The following is a 19,613-nucleotide window of genomic DNA, read 5'->3' as shown; positions in this document are numbered from 1 at the left end:
TACTTTTTGGTAGAATGTTTCTTATATATTATCTATTTTTTTCATGTGTGAACCATGCATGCAATATTTAACCTAGTGTTACAATTTTACAAGTGGATCCAAATAAATATTTAATGTGGTTAATTGAAAGATCCCAAATGGATCCTTTTACTGTTGCTGCTGTAAATTCTTAATTAAACATACTATATTTTTGTAATTTTCCGGTGATCTTATAGAATAGACAAAAGTTGCAGAAAGGGATTGTTTCTTTTTGGGTTTTGATGTTATAAGTAAAGTAATTGATAAATAGCAACAATTGTGAAATAAAACAGTAAACAATGTTCATATGTAAGAACACTTAAGCAATCTGAAAATACTGCAAATTATACCTGACAAATAACCTAGTTTTGTATTCAACAAGAATCCATACATTTATTTAGAGTTGTTCTCAATCTGGATTGATGCTAGATGGAAGAATATAACTGACAACGAACAAGGAAGATCAAATAAGCTGAATACAACCCTTCAAGCGAACATACAAACAAGGCATGGTTGCAAAGGAGGTGTGGAAGTTGCTGCAAATCACGTGCCACCTGGAATAGACTAGCCGCCCTGTTGAAACCCCCAATATGCACGCTGACAATCTCTGTGCAATCCTGGATAAATCCATTGTCAACTCCTGCTGAGGGCTACGTCCCAGCAAGCTCAGGCCTGGGGTTTGCGTCCCAGACCAAAATCACTCTTCCAAAGCAATTCCCAAATTCGCAAGTTTCAAAATGATCAAAGATGCTATCAATTAGGTTTTCATCTCCTTATAACTCCTTTCCCTTTGCAAATCGAACCCTAAAGAATAATAAAGCTCGCGCTTTATAATTAAAGTGACACTTTCCCAATTATGGCGTCAAACTATAGAAAATATCACTTTATTGCGAATAAATAGCTTCAAGCGTCCAAAAAGACTCCGGGAGGTGAGAATCATGTAGCAAAGTTCAAGACCTTTCCAACGAGCTATAACACAGGCATATCAAACCAGATGAAGCCAAAAAACCCTTATTACTCCGAAATGGCTATATACATAGCCTTATTTTAATTTATTTAATCGCTAACTTAGGAAATATTTAAATATATTAAAATATTTCCATAGATCCAATAATAGCCCAAAATAACCAGCCAAACATGAATCTGACTTTGTCACCTGTCTGTGACTGATGCCAGACAAGATGGGCCAACTGGCAGTCCCATCCCTAAAATATAGGGATGCTCCTAGAAACTAGGAAACACACCCAATCTTCCTGAAACTAAAACCATGGTATGGTCCCATGGAACCTCAAATATGTAAACTGCCACAACCTCCTAAAAAGTAGGAAATCTCCCTAAAATCAAGGAACTGCTCCCAACGGCCCACAAACTGCCTGAAACACCAACTCCGGATATTGAATACCCTGTGTGAGTCTATCCACCACTGCCAGCCTACGAGATCCAAATAATAGACCATCCCACTACTCTTCTCCTGTCACCTAGAAAGGGGACATTACATTTAACACATCTTTTAATGATGCATCATACATCAATTTTTAATTTTATATAATTAAAATAATTCATTTTATGTAAGGTGTACAAAACCTATTCCTAACATTCTCCCACTTGTGTAAATTGCATGAAGGTCAATTAATGAAATGTCATCATAGCCATACAAGAAATCACATGAATTTATATCATGCTCTTTATGCTTCATCAAGATATTTGCAATAACATCTAAGATATCCAACATCTCAAGCAATAAATCTTCTCATTCTCCAACATGCCACCTATGGAAGAAAAAGAACAAGCAAAAATGATAATGTACCAATCCAAAAACAAAATCTTCAAATCCAACTGATAATGAAGGCTTCAAGATGGTGTCAAAAGAAGAAAAACTCACATGAATGTAAATAATAACCACAACAAATACTAATCCATCCAAGCCTCCATACCGAGAAGTATTCAAACATTAGTAGAACTCATGGCAAGAACATATCCAACCCATGAACAACAATCACAAGATCCTTATATAAAAATTCTCTATGTAGAAGGTATAGATTAAGGAACACTCAAATTGCATGGATAATCCCAAAATTTGAAAATATATCAAGTTATACCAAGTCTAGCGGTGCCATCACATAAGTGTAATCAATATCATTTGATATCAAAGCACATCCACAAAGATATGCAAAAGCAACAATTTTTTTTGTTACAATACAACCCTCATGACTAGTCTCCATAGATATCCCATGTTCTCCATACTCAACAAATGAAAAAGATCAAGGAGCCTCCATGTCGTTAGTAAAAAAATGAATAACATATGATCACAAACATAGTGATCACCATAGTTTCACACAAACTTCAAACTCAATGTACAAAAATCCATGAAGAAGAATATGATCAAACAAAACTTGCAAATCAAAGCATGTAAAGTGTTGAATTGTGTCAAGTAACATCTCCTTCACAAAATTCCTCATGAAAAGCTTCAAAAACACCCAATTAATCAATATCATATATCAAATGAAACATATGTATCTCATATCACCAACTTGGATGCAAGCCTCTTGAAACACAAAAAATCAATCTCAAATCCATTCCCTAACAAGGAATCAACCCAATAACATCTCCAAAACTAGTCATTAATGGATGAAATCATAAATAGACTCATGCACAAGGAGATGAACATGTCAAACACCTCTCGAATGAGTCCTCTAAAATTAGCAAACATAGCTCACGATCCATATCCATTAGAAGACAACACATAAAACATAATGCATTTGGACACAAGGATGGCATGTACCTCTTAGATGATTATTTGTTGAGTAGACCAAGATTGGAGAATGAGATTGTTCCTCTATGATAGACCAAGTCACTAATACTCTATCCAAGTACAAAATCCTCTATAGATCCATCATGAACTCATGTCCATATTCAAGTGAAGGCTCCTTAGACTTCTTATTGGAACTTCCAAAGAGTAATCATCTCAACAAATGTCTCTAATCCTAAGAGAACTCTAACCCCACTCAAGTCTCCAAATGTCCATGACCACCTACAACTAATCAATCCATGCCAATATTCAAATGAAACACAACACTCTCATGAAGCTCCTACTTGCACATGACCAATGTACTCAATAACGGGAGAACCAACACTACCACTGCATCATGCCTAAAATCTAATGCACAATCAAGATTATGCTAAGAGCACAACACCAAACCATCCTCTCAACCAAGGATCACCTATAAAAACTAACAAGTCATAAACTTGGCACCTCAACCAAAGACTCCAATAGTCTCATTGCAGCAATAATAATCAGGGGCTTCTCCATGTCACCAACAAGCACTGTAGAAGATCTTTAATCACCAATTGATGAATCCATATCACTTCCAAAGATCCCATTGAAGTGCAATATTGATCTCTCCATAGAATTGTGATCCATATCTCCTAAATGAAGATCGCTCATGGTTCACACACACTCAACTACAATCTTAGTAGCTCCAAAGAAGAACATAGAACCAAGATCTGCAAGACAAGAAAATCCGACCACCACCAGAACATCGCTATCAAAAGCTATCACTAGATCATGTAACCAAGCTATCCATGACACCATGGTAAGACATTCTAGAAGTCCCAATAACTAACTATTGTAGCTCTCCAACCTTCTATTATCTCATCACAATACAACATATGAATATGCAAATGATGATAGACAAGGCCAAATAACAAAGTCTGCATACACATGGAATCAATATCGTGGATATAGATATTCGACATTTGAGTCATCCCATTGCAGCGAATGGGTAGCTAATCCACAAACTACATAACTTGAAGATCCAAAATCAATGAAACACATAAACATATAATCACAATAGCAATTTGAAAACCGAGATAACCAAGAAGAAACCTATAGATCTCAAGAATCAAACACTAGATCACCTATAGATCCAATTTTTCAAGAAAATTCAAATCAAATACCATAGTCAAGAAACCAAACAAACATCTAGAAAATAGTAATAACCTTCCAAAACTGAACCACACCAGCCAAAAATAACCACATGCATGATCCCGTTGTACTAATATTCAAATTCACATAAGAATACTTTGCACCATAATCATCACCAATGTTGTAGTTGTAATCAATTCTCACCATACCAATATTCTAAGTCTCTCATGTTTATCGATCCACGTCCTAAAAAAACAGACAACTTGTGTGCCTGTCTCCATAAATTTTTAAACTTTGAAAGCACTTGTAAACTTGTATCAAAGAACACCAAATTTGATAATTTGTTGTATCATCCCCAAGATCTTATAAATACATACACTCCATCGAGTTTCTGCCTCTTGGCTTATCTAAATGCTCACATAATAATACCTTGAAACATAGGCCCTTACAAGTGTCAAAACAAGCACGATCTTCTCTGCTCATGCAAGTGAAAAACCACTTTATAATTCTATGCAAATGCTTTGCATCACCTATTCTAAATAAAAAAACTAATTTTGTACACAAAATTTATGAACAAATAATTGTTCTAAGGTAATTCTTGACTTCATGGCGGCAATAACTAATAAAAATAGTGAAAAAATGTAAACCAAATCTGCACCACTATGTACTGCTTGGAGAGAGTTTTTGGACGACTATAGGAAATAAAAATTCCAACACAGTCGGTGAAAGATGTGGTGTCTCAGAAAATTATATTGGCGTGTCGGTATCTGGTTCGTGCGAGCATGCCAACATAGGGTACAAGGGGTTTGTAGGGCATATATATATATAAAATGTAATTTTTTTTTGATAAATTTGATGATCGGATGACCATAAGATATAGAGGTAGGATAAATAATTTTGAGGTTTTTAGTGGCAAAAATAATCCAAATTTTGCGTCATTGTTTGTTTTTTTGACCTCCTAGATCGAATAATGAAATCTTATTTGGTTAGAAGGGGGTCATATGTGAAAATTTCCCAAAAAAAACCCCTTAGTGAACACATAAGAAATCTATTATCAAACTTAGATTCAAACCTAGACCTAAAAAAATAATTTTTGCAATCCCAAAATTCAACAACCTGTAAAATGTCTCATAACTTATATATATATATATATATATATATATATATATATATATATATATATATATATATATATATATATATATATATATATATATATATATATATATATATATATATATATATATATATCGACACACACACACACACATTATCTTGGCTTCAAATTTGCTCATACAACGGTTATATTGAAACAGGGATCTCTCACACTCAACAACCATAATTATGGCTTTGATACCACTTGTTTGGAAAAACTATACATGTTGATCAAACCATTTCTTACATAACCCCATGAGGGAAAAGTATGCACAAAAATTAATAGAATAACCTATTGCAAAGGTCAAAGACATCGTAGGATAACACAAGATATATACTAGGAAAACCCTCAAGATGGAAATCCAACCTTGAAAAATCCAAACTCAATGTATTATTCAACAATGAAAATATTACAACACACATATAGAATCTCCATTAATAATTTTGGAACATCAAGCTTTTCAAACGCATCCTTCTTGTGTCGAAGCATATATCTACACATCCAATGCCATGCTTCACATATGCAGTCTTAAGAAGAAATCCCAATACGATGTGAACCAAGCAAAAACCTCTAAGAACCAACCTCAACCATTTAATATGTGCTTGCTGTTATAGAATCAAGCTCACACAAATACAACTAAGTGGCAAGGGAAAACCATGAGTTCACAAAACCATTGACCCTACATTTACTTTTCGGTACTAAATTTTTTTATTTATTAAATATTTTCCCATGTGCAACTCACACATAAGATATCTAAACCAATGATACATTCAAATTTACAAGTAGATCTACATAAAAATTAATGGGCTAGGTACATCTCTTAATGATGCATCATAACAAATATTTATTTTATATAAAATAATTCATCTTATGCAAGGTGTACAACACCTATTCTAATAGTCCTTATGGAGTTGTCTTTGATTGTAGGTTGGAAAGCACCATTATTTTTGGCTCCTTGGCTACACTCAAGATGACTCAAGTAATTTTGGGAGAGGACAATGTTTGAAATATTAGGGGAAAGTAAATTGAAGCATCCATCTCCATAAAATTTGAAGTGAATTTGGCATTTGGTTTGGGAAAAAGTTATTTATAAAGGGATGTTGCATTCTCTATTGTATGGAGATGAGGAGGATAGTAACCCTTCTTTGCGTGTGATTAAGGAGGTTGAATTCTTGTTGATGGTCCAAGCATTTTATTTGAATTTTCTACAACTATGTTGATAGATTAAGGTAGGTGCATTGGATAGATGGTCAAGGGTTGCATTAGAATGACCTTGTCAATATTGTAATAATTGAAAGGCTTCCAAAGTGCTCTCAATCTTCTTCTTTTGGATCTTGGCATAATTATTCACAAATAAGGTCACTATAGCAAGATTAATAAGGTTATTCCTAGCTATGGTTAGAGTTTGTTGTTGCACCAAGTCTAGTCTATTTATTTACAAAAGAGGGTCATGATATATCTTTCATTTTATTGATTGAAATCAATAAAAAAAAATTATTTTCAAAAGATAATTATTTTGAAATGATTAGAAAGAAAATCCAAATTTGGTAGACCTCTCTTTTGATGTACTAAAACAACAATCACAATTTTTAACATTATGAAGGAGGCTCCCTTACTTTCATTATCTTTCATGGGTAAGTAGGGATAAAACAATAACATATTGGAGGAATTTTTTTTTTGCTTTTTAGAGATTCATCCCTTGATCTCTAGTACAAGTCCTTGTTTTAGAGATATTTTAAGAGATGTTTTCAAACATTAGTATGCTTTAAACAATGTTTCATAACGTCTATACATTTCCTAAAAACCTCCCCTTTAAAATTGGGAGGCTTCTTAGACATATTATATGCATAAGTTTGGTTTTTGAATGTTTTTGTATTTGGTTGATAGGTATTAAAGAATTACAATAAAAGATATAATATTTTTTAATTTTTGCATGATATTTTGTGTTTTGTAATAAAAATATATATACAAAATCCCAAAGAGATATTAATAAGAAGAGAAACAACAAGAAGGCTTGAGATACTTGCATGCACTAAAGTTTACTGATTTATTACCGTGAGTAATAGATGTTCTACACTTAGTGAATTTTGATAGGAATTATATTTATTTAATATTATAATATGTTGTAACCTTAGGGCCACATGAAAAAGGGCACCCCACTTGCGAAGAATTCAAAGATTCCTTGGCATTACATGTTATGCAACTTGTCCATTGTAATATGATGTGTGTAAGAGTATCTATGTAATGTAAGATGTGCAAATGACATTGTAAGATGCATTAGAGCATGTAAGAGGGAATTATATAAAGGATATGGAAGGATGTGGGAAAAGATATTTGACATGGATTACAACACTTAGGAATGTTGCATAAGAGAATCTTGTAACAGGTGTGAAGTGTCCAAAATGGAGTGTCCAAGTTTGATGAGTAGAAATTAGGAAACTGAGAGTTACATTCAATTCCTATTAGGCTGACTTATTTTGGGAGAGATAAATGGGAGCTAGGAAGGCCAAATTGGGCTCATGGTTTACTAGAGATTTTTTTTTTGGACTTGGTCCATATATTGAATTGCTTAGATGGATATATTGTACACTTGTAGAACTATAGGGGTTTTGACCTACTCCATATAAAAATTGAAGATTGATATTAAAGCTATCACTATGTTGTCCTCATTTTTGTTTCCAAAAATGAAGGACCACTACATGAAATTTTTGTGAAAAAATGAAAATTTTTACTCTATGGCATGCTTCTCGAGGCAAATTTTTGACTAATCCTTGGACTGGCTTAATCCTCAGTCCATCCTCGAACTGCATTTCGAATTTTGTCGAATTCTGGGTTCGTTTGCTATGTCTTTCCTTCAATTTCGGGTTTTAAAATCCTGACTGCAGGTGGAGAATTTTCTTCAAACTGCAAGTTTTAATGATATTCATTGTTTTGGTCTTTGTAGGGGAATTTTTGACTTATTACATGTGCACTTTTATTTAAAAGATGTTACTTGTAATTTGTTTTAAATTTCCCCTTTGTTGTTTTTATCTTTTTTATTTATTTTTGCTCTTGTTTAGTTAAAATAGGGATTTTTTGGCTCAATTACAAGTAAACTTGCAGTTTGGTCTAAAAACCCCTACTTTAATGGTTTTTACATGTAATAGGGATTTTAAATCCCCATTACATATGTGCAAGCATTTCTAACTTCTTGTAGGGATTTTATTTCCCTCTTACAAGTAATTAAAACTTGTATTCCTCTCCAAAAAACCCGATTTTGCCTTGCAAGTGCATTTTTGACAATTTTAAACTAGTCATTTGTCTAAAAAAACCCGATTTTGCCTTGCAAGTGCATTTTTGACAATTTAAAACTTGTTATTTGGCTTTAAAATCCCGATTTTTCCTTGTAAGTGGAAAAAGTGAAATTGAAACTTGTTATTCTTTCCCAAAAACCCGATTTTCATTCCCTTATGCAAAATCGAACTTATCATTTATTACAAAAAACCCGAATTGCAAGGAAAAATGGTTTTTGAACATTTCAAGGCAATTTTTGTGGAGAAATTGTTGGAGGAGGAAGGCGTTTTGGCTTACATCCTATTTTCATGCATTCTTGGACACCTTTCACGCCATATGAAGGTTGCATTGACTGGTTTTTCGCCCTAAATCAGCAATCACGTTTTTCTTTAATGCCACATTTTGGTTGATTAAATCTCCAACAAGCTGCAATCTCCTAAATCGTTTTGCCCTCTCTCACCTAGGCGTGGAGTTTGGGAGGAGTTTTGAGCTATTTAATGATGTCGTTGAAGATTCTTTTGGTGGCCACATTTTTCTCCACGTGATTCCTTTGGCTACGTTTTGCAAAGTCTTGACACCATTTCTTCTACTCCTCCTTAGGCATTTTGCTTTAACCCTCTTAGGTGTGCTCTCTCATTGGCATTTTGGCCCTCCAAATTTGGGATTGCTGCTACATTTATCAGTTTGGGGCATTTTTGCAAAAACGTGTTAAGGGTTTGGCATTGTGAATTACTTCTAATTTTTGGTCTTCCTTCTTCTTTCCAAAAATTGGTTGCATTTTTGGAGAAGCTTTTGCATTTTCAAGAAAGGTATGTTCTCTTTCCTTTCTTTCCTTCTTTTTGTTATTTTCTTCCTCTCTTAGTTTTCTTTCTTAGTTGTATTTTTGGCATGTGTTATTCTTCCCCCAAAAATCGGTTTTTGTGAGAGAAATCTTCCCTTGGTATGCAATTTTTGAATTGCATTGTTCTTCCCATATTTTCTCTCTTTACTTGTATTCGAGATTTTTAATCTCGATTACAAGTTCGCTGGAAATTCTTGTTCTTCCCCTACGGTTAAGGAATTTAACCATTTTTGGTTGAAATTCCAAGTTGAAAAGTGTGAAATACCCCTCCCTTGCAAATTCGGGTTTTGAAAACCGGATTACATGTTGAAGAGTTCTTCCCATTTTCATGAAAATGACTTTCCCGGATTTTCCTTTTTCTATCCATTCATGTTCCCCATATCCATACTTTCCATTTTCGTCATTTGCTGCAAGTCAAAATCTCATTTTTCATCCATTTCTCTATTTGCGAATTTACAAGTGTACTTGTATTCGAGTTTTAAAACCCTGATTACATGTATGTCCTTTCAAACATGTATAGTTGCGAAAATTCCCCCAAGATCCAAAATTGGTCAAACTCAAGATTTTCCCATTTCCATATATTTCCCCTCTTCCTCTCACAAAATCGTGAAGTTCTAGAATCGAAGTTTTACCCATTTGGAGAAGGAAGAATGATATTTTCCATTGAGACCCAGTAGACTGCATTTTAGAAGAGTCCAAGATGCATTCTTCAGATATTTCATGTGTCAGTTTGATAGAAATCTCAAGAATAAGAGAGTATCAGATGAGGCATGGGATAAGGTGTGCGAGTATGGATGTTTGTTTCTGCTATTTCCCACCTTCACCTATATGAGGATCAGATGCTATGATGGTTAGCCATACATGCTTCCCAGATACCCAATTGATAAGATCATTCTTATGGAGTTGGGAAGACAAATCATGGCTGTTCACACTTTTCAGTCTGCTAGGTACAAGGTTGGAATGGGGATCTCTACCACAAACCCATTGAAAATCGCTCGGTATTCCCTTGTCACATATGTGAAGGCTAAGGCCATGGAGACTGAATTGCAGGAAATCAAGCTCAAAAGGTTTAAACCTAGAGCTGATTTTGATTATAGGGGTATGAAGGAGAAGATCAAGAAATCCTTTGTGCATGTTCATCCCATTGAAAACATTTGGGTAGATCTCTGCATAGAAGCCGAAGTTCTGAAGATGGATTACTGCAGGCTCACTATTGGGTGAATTCACAAAGCTGGTTCCCACTTTTGCCAACAAAGGAATTTGGCAAAAGTGGGAACTTTGATTTTCTAGGTGTTTGAGCAAAATAGTGGTATTCGCTCGAACTACCCCTGGTAGTTCGAGCGAACCACGTTGCGGACTTGGGTTCGCTTGAACCGCGGGTGACTTTGTATCGGCTGAAATCAAGCCTATTGGTTCGAGCGAATGGGGGTTCGCTCGAACCATAATGGATTCGAGCGAACCCCATTCGCTCGAAGTACTGTTCATTCAACCATCTAATTTGAGGTTTCTCCCAAAAATTTTCAGAATTCTGAAGAATTAATGACTTCAGAGCTCTGGTTCAAAGCACAAATGAAATAATCTTGATAACCCATAAATATTAGATTGTAGTACTCGGAGCAAGCTTTCCAACGAGTATAATTTTGTTATATTTTGAATTTATTATGTTCTTGTTTTTTTAATTTTATGGAAAATTGGTTTTTCATCGAACATGAACTTCTTTGTTCAACGCATTGGGAAAAATAAGAAACTAATTCAAAAAAATTCTAAAAAATATCTATGCCCCTGGTATTGATTTCTTCTTTCTAAAAAAATAAAATAAAATTGATTTTCGATTTATATAGAACAAGTTATGTGTTCAAACGTAAACCTATGTCTAAATTATGACTAGTCGGACTTCAAAACTTTATAAAATAAAAAATATTGAACATATCACTATAAAACCAAATGCAAGCCCTAGATATTGATGTTACAAACCAAAATTCGAAAGAATTGAGTTTTTATCATTTATAGAAAAAAAGTTATACGTTTCGGGAGGCACCTCACTCTTAAAAAATGTAGTTTGTTGTAAAAAACTACTTTTTGAGGGAGATGGAAATTTTTTAAAAAAATCCTTCAAAAAAATTTGAAAAAAATGTATATAGAATCTACAAACAAAATGATAGAAATCACTAATTTACATCATCTTCAAATTTTTAATAGTTTAAAAGTTATAGTTCTCGGAAGTTGAAGATTATTTTAGAAATGTACATCTCAATGTCAAAAGTGGCAAAAAAGTGGGAACCATTATTGTGAGTTCACCTTGTTGAGCAAATTGTTGATTTGAACTTGGCGGATATCCCACAAGGGATGATTGATGATGGGCATATACTTGATCTTGAATACATTTCACGGAGGGTTGAGGAAGCTCCACTTCCTTTGATCCAATGGTCACACAAGGAGTGCATATCCATCCTCGACAGATTTCAGCCTATCTTGGCCAACACCAATGCATGGCTGGAAGGTAATGCTGTTAGACTTATAAAAATCAAGGTTGGTAAAGAAGATGATTCTACGGGGCCTCTTGGATGGAAGTCTAAGATTCAGATTGACAATAAGGAGGGTGCTTCATCTCCGGGAACAAGGATCGAGTTGTGAGTCAGTCGTGCAGTAGTGCTTCCTCCTGAGGAGACAACTGTTCGTGGGAAGGAAAAATCACGATTCCATGTACAGGTAATTGATCTGGATAATATTGAAGAGGGGCAACAATCTGATGATGCTCCCAAATCTCCAGTTTCAGACTCGCCTCATGAGATCATTCCACCAGTTTCCATTGAGACGCCTCTTTCTCCTCTTGATTTACTTGTGGATGAATCTCCTCAGAATGCAATTCCCATTTCAGCATATGAGCCATCCACTGATAATCAACAAGAGAGTGTGTTGAAAGTTTCTGAGAATATTCCTACTTGCATCCAGTTATCAGAAATTGATACTTCCACTTCTGGTTTTGAAGAATTCATGAGGCAATCTTCATGCCCATTGGTAACTGAGCAAATCGTGGTCGCTGTCCAAACAAATTCTCCCCCCACGATGACCATGGTGATTCAAACAAAAACTGCTTCTCCTTTGCCTACAACTGCTACTAGAGGGGAGTTGATGACTTTACCTCCATGGCTTAGTTCTTTCACCCTGAAAAGGAAGAAGAAAGAAATCTCACCTGATGCCTTTGACTATCAACAACTAAAACAGTCCAGATCCAAAGTTGCTAAGAAGGCCAAGACTATCTCCAGAGTAACTATTGACAATAACAAGATGAAGGTAGCTGAAATTGTGGAACCTATTGCAGATAAGCCACTTGATGAAATGTCAGCTGCTGATTATAAGGTTACAAGGATAGAGTTGGGAAAATAGATGCATGAGGTCATTAAACATGATGCTCAGTTTTCTGTTGCTTCATTGGTGCAAAGGTGTGATGAGCTTCTAGCGAAGAAAGACAAGCTAGAAGAGGAAAACCGACAGCTTATGGCAGCCATTCATAAAATCACAAAACTTGCTGCTGAAGGGCGTAACTCCATAGGTTCTTCTGGTTCCCAAGAATTGATTCGTGGAGTGGAAAGGGTTTCTCAAAAGGTACAAGCATTGGATTCTTGGGTTGATCAGCTTCATGATCTATGTGCACAGGTAATGAAAGACATTTTCCAGATAATGTCTAAGTTGGAGACCATTGAGGAGAAACTGGATCAGACTTCTAACACTTTCAAAAAGGATCTGAAAAGTGTTGAAAAAAGTTTGACAATCTGGCGTACCATGCCCCAACACAGCTGAGTGTTCTACATGAGCACGCCATCATCTCTTCCAGGGTCATGTACTTGGAATTTGAGGAACTCCTAGAAAGCAAGACCCTTGTTCTTAAATCCCTCATTGAGGAGATCTGTGATGCAAGGAGATTCCGGGGTGAAGTTTTCAGAGATATTGTCTCACATTGTGAAAGGGCCTCTTGCAACATAGTAAGTCAGGATGGAGAGCTGATTCTAGAAGAAGAAGTTCTTGCTGATTTACAGATGAGGATTCATAATCAATGGAGGAGCGAACAATTCTCAGTCGCTTCAATTCAGACATTGATGAAACACCAAGTTTTTCTACATGAAATCCAATCTATCCTGGATAAAAACAATTCTACACTCCTCCGGTGTCACGACACCATTGTGAAGACTATGGTTGTTGCTAAGAACACCCATGAACCAAATACCGAGGAACTACAAATGAGCATCCAGAAAATTCAAGGATTTGTGTCTTCACAAAATGCAACTTAAGTGTTTTTCAACACTTAGTTGAATTTTCCCTCTTTTGTAATCTTTAGTTGTAATTTAGTTTTGACAAGTTACATGTAAAAATATTTTTTGTAAAAAGCAAGTTACACATTACTTGGACTTTTGTAATTACATGTAAGGCAACTACAAGTTGTGTCCGGTTAGGACTATAGTTGGAATAAGTCTTAGTTAGTTGGAATAACTATTAGTTAGTTATTGAAGTCTCAGTTAGTTATTGAATGAGTCTTGGTGGTTGAGAGAATCTCTCAAGTTAGTTATGATCCTCCCACTTTTTTATTAAGGCTCCTCTTCTATAAATACTTGAGGGGTCTATTGTAATTTTTATCTTTTGGAAAGCAAGCGAAAACTTTGCCAAATTTATAGCAAGAAGTCTTTGAGCTTATGTATGTGAATTGAATGTTTTGAAGAATAATAAAGAAGGATTACTCAAGTTTTGAGTCTTTGAGCTACATGTTTGAGTTTGAATCTTTTGATTTCTTCTATGCAAAGTGTTTCTAAAGGAGCTTAGTCCAATCTGATTTGAAGTCTTTGAGCTGCAAGTAGAGAAGATTAATTAAAATAGGTAATCTCTAGAAGGAGCAACAAGTCTTTGAGCTTGCATATGTTCTTGAGGAAAAATTACCGTTTGATAAGAAATAGCAGCAAGGCTTTGAGTTTGCATTAGTTCTTGTCTTTGTGTTGAAAGAATAGATTATTCCAGTCTTTGAGCTGTTATCTTTTATTCGTTGTAAAATTTAGTATAGCAAAGGGTAGATATGACTTCACATAATCAAGTCTTTGAGCTTGATATTGCTGTCTCGTCTCGAAGGAAGTGACGAAAGTCTTTGCGCTTTCAGGAAACTTCATTTCCTTTCTCTCATTTCACTTGAAAGTGGTTACTATTGTTAATATTCAATCGCTATTCTTTTCTGTGAAGAGAAAAGGATATTGTCTTTCTTGAAAAAAGAAGAAAGATTTCTGTCCCATCCTATTTTATTTCCAAAGTTGTAGTTAGATAGGGGGAGCCTTCCTTTAATTAGGAGAGTTTTTACTCATGTGCTGTGGTTGAAACCACAATTTTGTATATTTCCCCAAGTGTAAAAAAGTTTCAACCAACACACTACTCTTATAGTATATTGTAATCTAGGTTTTCAAATTAATATACTGTGTTGCTTTGATGTTCAATTTTTTTTGTTGAAATAATTTTCTAAACTATACATTGTGTTGTGTGATCTTGTTGTGTTTTATGTTCTTCGTTTGTTTTGAAATTGTTAGATATGTTCCTATTTACCATTACTTTTCTCATTGAATTAAAATAAGAAGTTTAATAATTTTACTTAACTTCTTTTTAATTAAAATGGGAAAGAGGCAAACTTGATGGTAGTAGCTTGTGATATTTAATCATATATCATGTATTTTACACTTAAATTAATATACTTCCAACTACCCATTACCATTTCAATTAAATAATGATCTTATATTAGTTTTCATAACTAAGATACCCCTTATCTTTAACAATTTATGGGGGGTATGAAACCTTGTAGCCTATTTGGAAATTCAATATAATTACACTATTCATCATAGCACATGTACAATTTGGGGCCAATATCATATGTTGTATGTTATATTTTTGAACTTATATCTTTCTTGTAAGGCAAGGATAATTTTAGATGCAAATTATTGACAGAGGAGGAAAGCTAATAAATCTGGAAGTGTGCAAGGGGAGCGATGAAAACCCAGGGAGAAGAAGTGAAACTATTCTATTTTTGGAATGAATTTGGAAATTGTTGTTTGATTTTATTTTGATTATTTTGGATTCTGATTCACCATTCGACAGTTATTCATAATCCCCCCACGAACATCATATTGTTCTCATGCTTTAGCGATAGGGTATCCTAAAATCTAAAGCACATCTTGTAAAAAGAAATTTAGCAAATGGAATCAAGTTTTGACAAAAAAGAAGAATATTCTTTAGGTGGATGGATGAATGACATACCAAACTTCTAAACAAGAGAGCTTCCCTATTCAAAATGGAAAAGATGAACACCAAAATGGAAAAGATGAAGAACATCATGAACCTTTAAATGAAGAACAAGGTAAGACTTTAGAGTTACAATCACCTTATCTATTTGTAGATATGATTGCTGAAATTCAAAGAAAAATGTTATTTTATCTTTTTCTAAGAGGAATCCCTATCGTGTTGAAATTTTATGAATGGGTGAAACTAAATTAGGAAAATGGGGAATGGGAGATTGAAACAATAAGGGTTTAGGTAAAGGATATGTTTCTTGTACGTTTATGTCTATTGAGCATGCTGACATAGTTTTACAATATGGAACATGGGTTATTTGTGGGCTTGTTTTCTATATTCAAGCTTGGACATTTGACTTTCACCCTAAAGGAGCCTCTTGTTCACACTACCCTATGTTGCTAGAATTGCCATTTTTAAAGCTAGCCTTTAGATCATACCTTAAAGATATTGTGGCTCAACTTAGTTAAGTAACATGGTGAAAAATAAGTTTAGAACAATTTTTCAGTCTCAAAGTTCATCCAAGAGTGTATGTGAATTCGATTTCAACAAATATGTGCCAAAGAATATTATTTTTTATGGTCATGATTTTTAAATAGAATAACCAATAGTTTATTTAAACAATCCTAATGCTTTCTCTTTCTATTGACAAGAGGTCCATTTGATTCGTGACTGTCAGATCAAGAAAAATAGGTTTGCTCTTGGTCATATTCCAATTGCTTCAATTAATTCTATCACTAAGTCAATATTCAATTCCTCATTTGTCCATAAAACGCTTTCTTCACCTCCTTCTCAAATTAATACCTTTCTTCCTTCCTCCAACAAATATCCTCCTTTTGATTCAGATTCTTTTGCTTTTTCCTATAAAGACGTGATTATGTTTGATGAGTGGAAAACTATAAGGAAGATGAAAGAACCCTCACCCTCTTTCTCTTGGCCTCATTCTACAACTAGCAAACCATCCCAATATCATTCTCAAGACTTGTTGAATTTTGCCAATAGTTATGTCTCTCCTTTTCCTAATTCTACATAGAGGTTAAGGTCTCCACCTATTTCAAATGAAAAATAAAACAATTAACAAGATGTTTCTCTCTCTACCCACTTTTGAGTCTTGGCACAATATAAACAATTCTAGTTCCCCATGAAGTCTAAGATTTTATCTTGGAATGTGAGAGGTCTTTCCCACCCTCAAAGAAAGTTTAAAGTCAAAGACACTTTTAAAATGAAGATTAGATGTTTTATTCTTTCAATAAGTCAAATCAAGTAATGAACATTTGGTTGTGAGTATTTTCAATCTTTACAAATCTTCAGGTTGTTTCTTCATACTTCTCATAATGATGGTAGTGGTGGAGTTGTTCTTGGATTTTTAAACAAGTTGTTAATAAAGGAGAGGGAACCATCATATAGTTGTGTTTGGTCCCTTTCCTTTATCAATGAACAACCTCATAGTTTATGCTCCATATATGCTCCTAATAATCTCAAAGATAGATCCATTATTTTGGAGTGGATGTCTATAAGCCTTACTAATGTTGACTGGGTGTTGGGAAGATAATTCAACATAATTGAGAATTGCATGAATATTGTAGTTGGTTTAATTACTTCAAACCATGAGGGCTTCACTTAGTGAACTTGGGTTATATCACGTGTGTTCATGTCATAATAAAGAATCCCCCTATTTTCAAAACATATTGCCCTAAATTCCTTTTCTGTCACCCCCTACAAATACACAATCCAGATTAAAAACTCCCTATTTTGACCAAATATTGTATTTTTTCATAGCCCAAATTAAAAACCCTCCTATTTTTACCAGATAGGAAATATATTGTTTTTTTATTTTGAGGATATTAAACCCCTTAATATGAACATGCGTGATATAATATTGCCTAGCTAGTAAAGCCCGTGTGGTTAAAACTCAACCATGAATTTGAAAGATGGATTTGTTACCCGACTATTGATGGTGTGGTTGATCCTATTCATAATAAAATCACCAATTATGCAAGTAACTAGTTTACATGGTCTTATTGCAAGTTAGGGAATGATAGAAAGTTGACCATATTAGATTGATTTTATGTATCTCACAATCATTATTTGAAAATTTCTTCATTTGGTTTATATGTATCTCACAAGCTTAATACCTTATATTTAAAAGGCAAATATATTTTTGCTTCAGTGGGAACTTAGAAATCTATTTTGAAACCTCAAGATGACATGAATTGAGTGGTGGTGTTCTACTCTAACATAATGCGTTGATTTTATTTGGTTTTTTGCTAAGAGAATGGCGTAGAGACATAAACATAGAGAAAAATCCCTTTAAGGGAAATTGTAACATGATAAAACCTTCTAAATGATAACCCTCATAATGAAATTTGGAACATTACAAGGCATAGGGTGCTAAAATCAAGTCTAGAATTCATTAGATAAAGGAATGGAATAAAGGTTCCAAATGTTTTTTCAATTATCTCAATTATAAACATAAAAGGGAGAAAATTGGGGCTATAATGGGTGAAGGCAGGCTACACATTGACTATGTTGAAATTATTGAATTTGTGAGATTTTGCCAAGATCAAGGGAACAATGAACAACATAAAAATAGAGACAAAAGAATGACAAGAACAAATTGTATTCTCATGAATATGAAAATGATCAACTAGATTAACCAATACAATGAATATAGGCCTTCTTATATAGGCAAGGCCATATGGATGTACGAGCACACAATCATGACATGTGGCTCAATGAGAAACAAGGGTAGGTAAGAAATACTAGGGGTAGGTAGGAGAAATAATATAATATTCCACAAGAGGTGGATGACCCATCGAATGTGGAGTGTAACAACAAAACAAGACCACAAAAGGTGGAATTTCTCCTACAAGCTCTATCCCTATGCACACACTTCCCTAAGTGTCTCAAATCCAAACTATAAAGAAATGCATTATCCTAAGTTAACTTAAGTAAAGTGTAATAATATCCATAATGAATATTTATTTACACCAACACCCCCCCTTAAGTGCAACTTAGGGGAATGAAGACTCAAGTCAACAATGTAAGATGGGTCCCGGCTACTAGGCTATGATAGATACCCATGTACAATATGCAAATGCAAGCAAAACCATGCAATGCAATCTCTCACAAACAGAGAAAAGGAGAAAACCTAGTGGGAAAAAACTCCCCCCCCAAAAGAGAGATGAAAGTACAAAAGACTCTCAAAGAATAAGGACAAAACCTAAAAGAGGAAAAAGTCCCTCCATAAGAGAGGAAGGAGAAGTCAGCTGATCCCCCCTAATGATACATCTCGCACCCCCAAGAGAGATCGCAACTGCTGGAACTTACTCTCAGTGAAAAGTTTGGTTAATATGTCTACAACCTGCTCCGCTGTAGGACAATACTGCAAATCAATGACCTGCTCCTGAATCAACTCTCGGATATAGTGCATATGAATCTCGATGTGTTTGGTCCACTGATGCTGGACTGGGTTCTTTGAGATAGCAAAAGCACTTTGATTGTCGCAATGTAGAACTGTCGGTCGTGGAGTGGTGAACCCAAACTCTGTGAGAATCTGTTGAAGCCAAATGGTCTCAGTCGATGCATTAACAACACCTCGATACTCAACCTCAGTCGAAGAAAGAGCAATAGAATGCTGCTTCTTGCTCTGCCAACAAATGGGGCCTGAACCAAGGTGAAAACTGTAACCGAAAGTAGACTTACGATCATCAAGATCGCCAACCCAATTGGAGTCTGTGTAACCAACCAAGCGAAGCCCTGTGCCCGCTGCATAGTGAATCCCATAGTGATGTGTACCTTGGATGTAATGAAGGATGCGTTTGGCGGCTTTCCAATGAAGCTCATGTGGTTTCTGCACGAAGCGAGAAACCATGCCAACTGCAAATGAAATATCAGGGTGTGTATGGGTCAAGTAGATGAGACTACCCACAAGCTGACGATACAAAGTGGCATCAACTGGTGGAGAAGAACACTGAGCCTCAAGCTTGACTCCTGAAAGAAAGGGAGTCGGGGCAGGCTTACAATCAGCCATATGAAAGCATGCAAGTAGATCAAGAGCATACTTGGGTTGTGATAGTGTAATC

The sequence above is a fragment of the Cryptomeria japonica genome, chromosome 3, assembly GCF_030272615.1.
Source record: "Cryptomeria japonica chromosome 3, Sugi_1.0, whole genome shotgun sequence".
Classification (NCBI taxonomy): Eukaryota; Viridiplantae; Streptophyta; class Pinopsida; order Cupressales; family Cupressaceae; genus Cryptomeria; species Cryptomeria japonica.
This window is presented reverse-complemented; position numbering follows the sequence as displayed.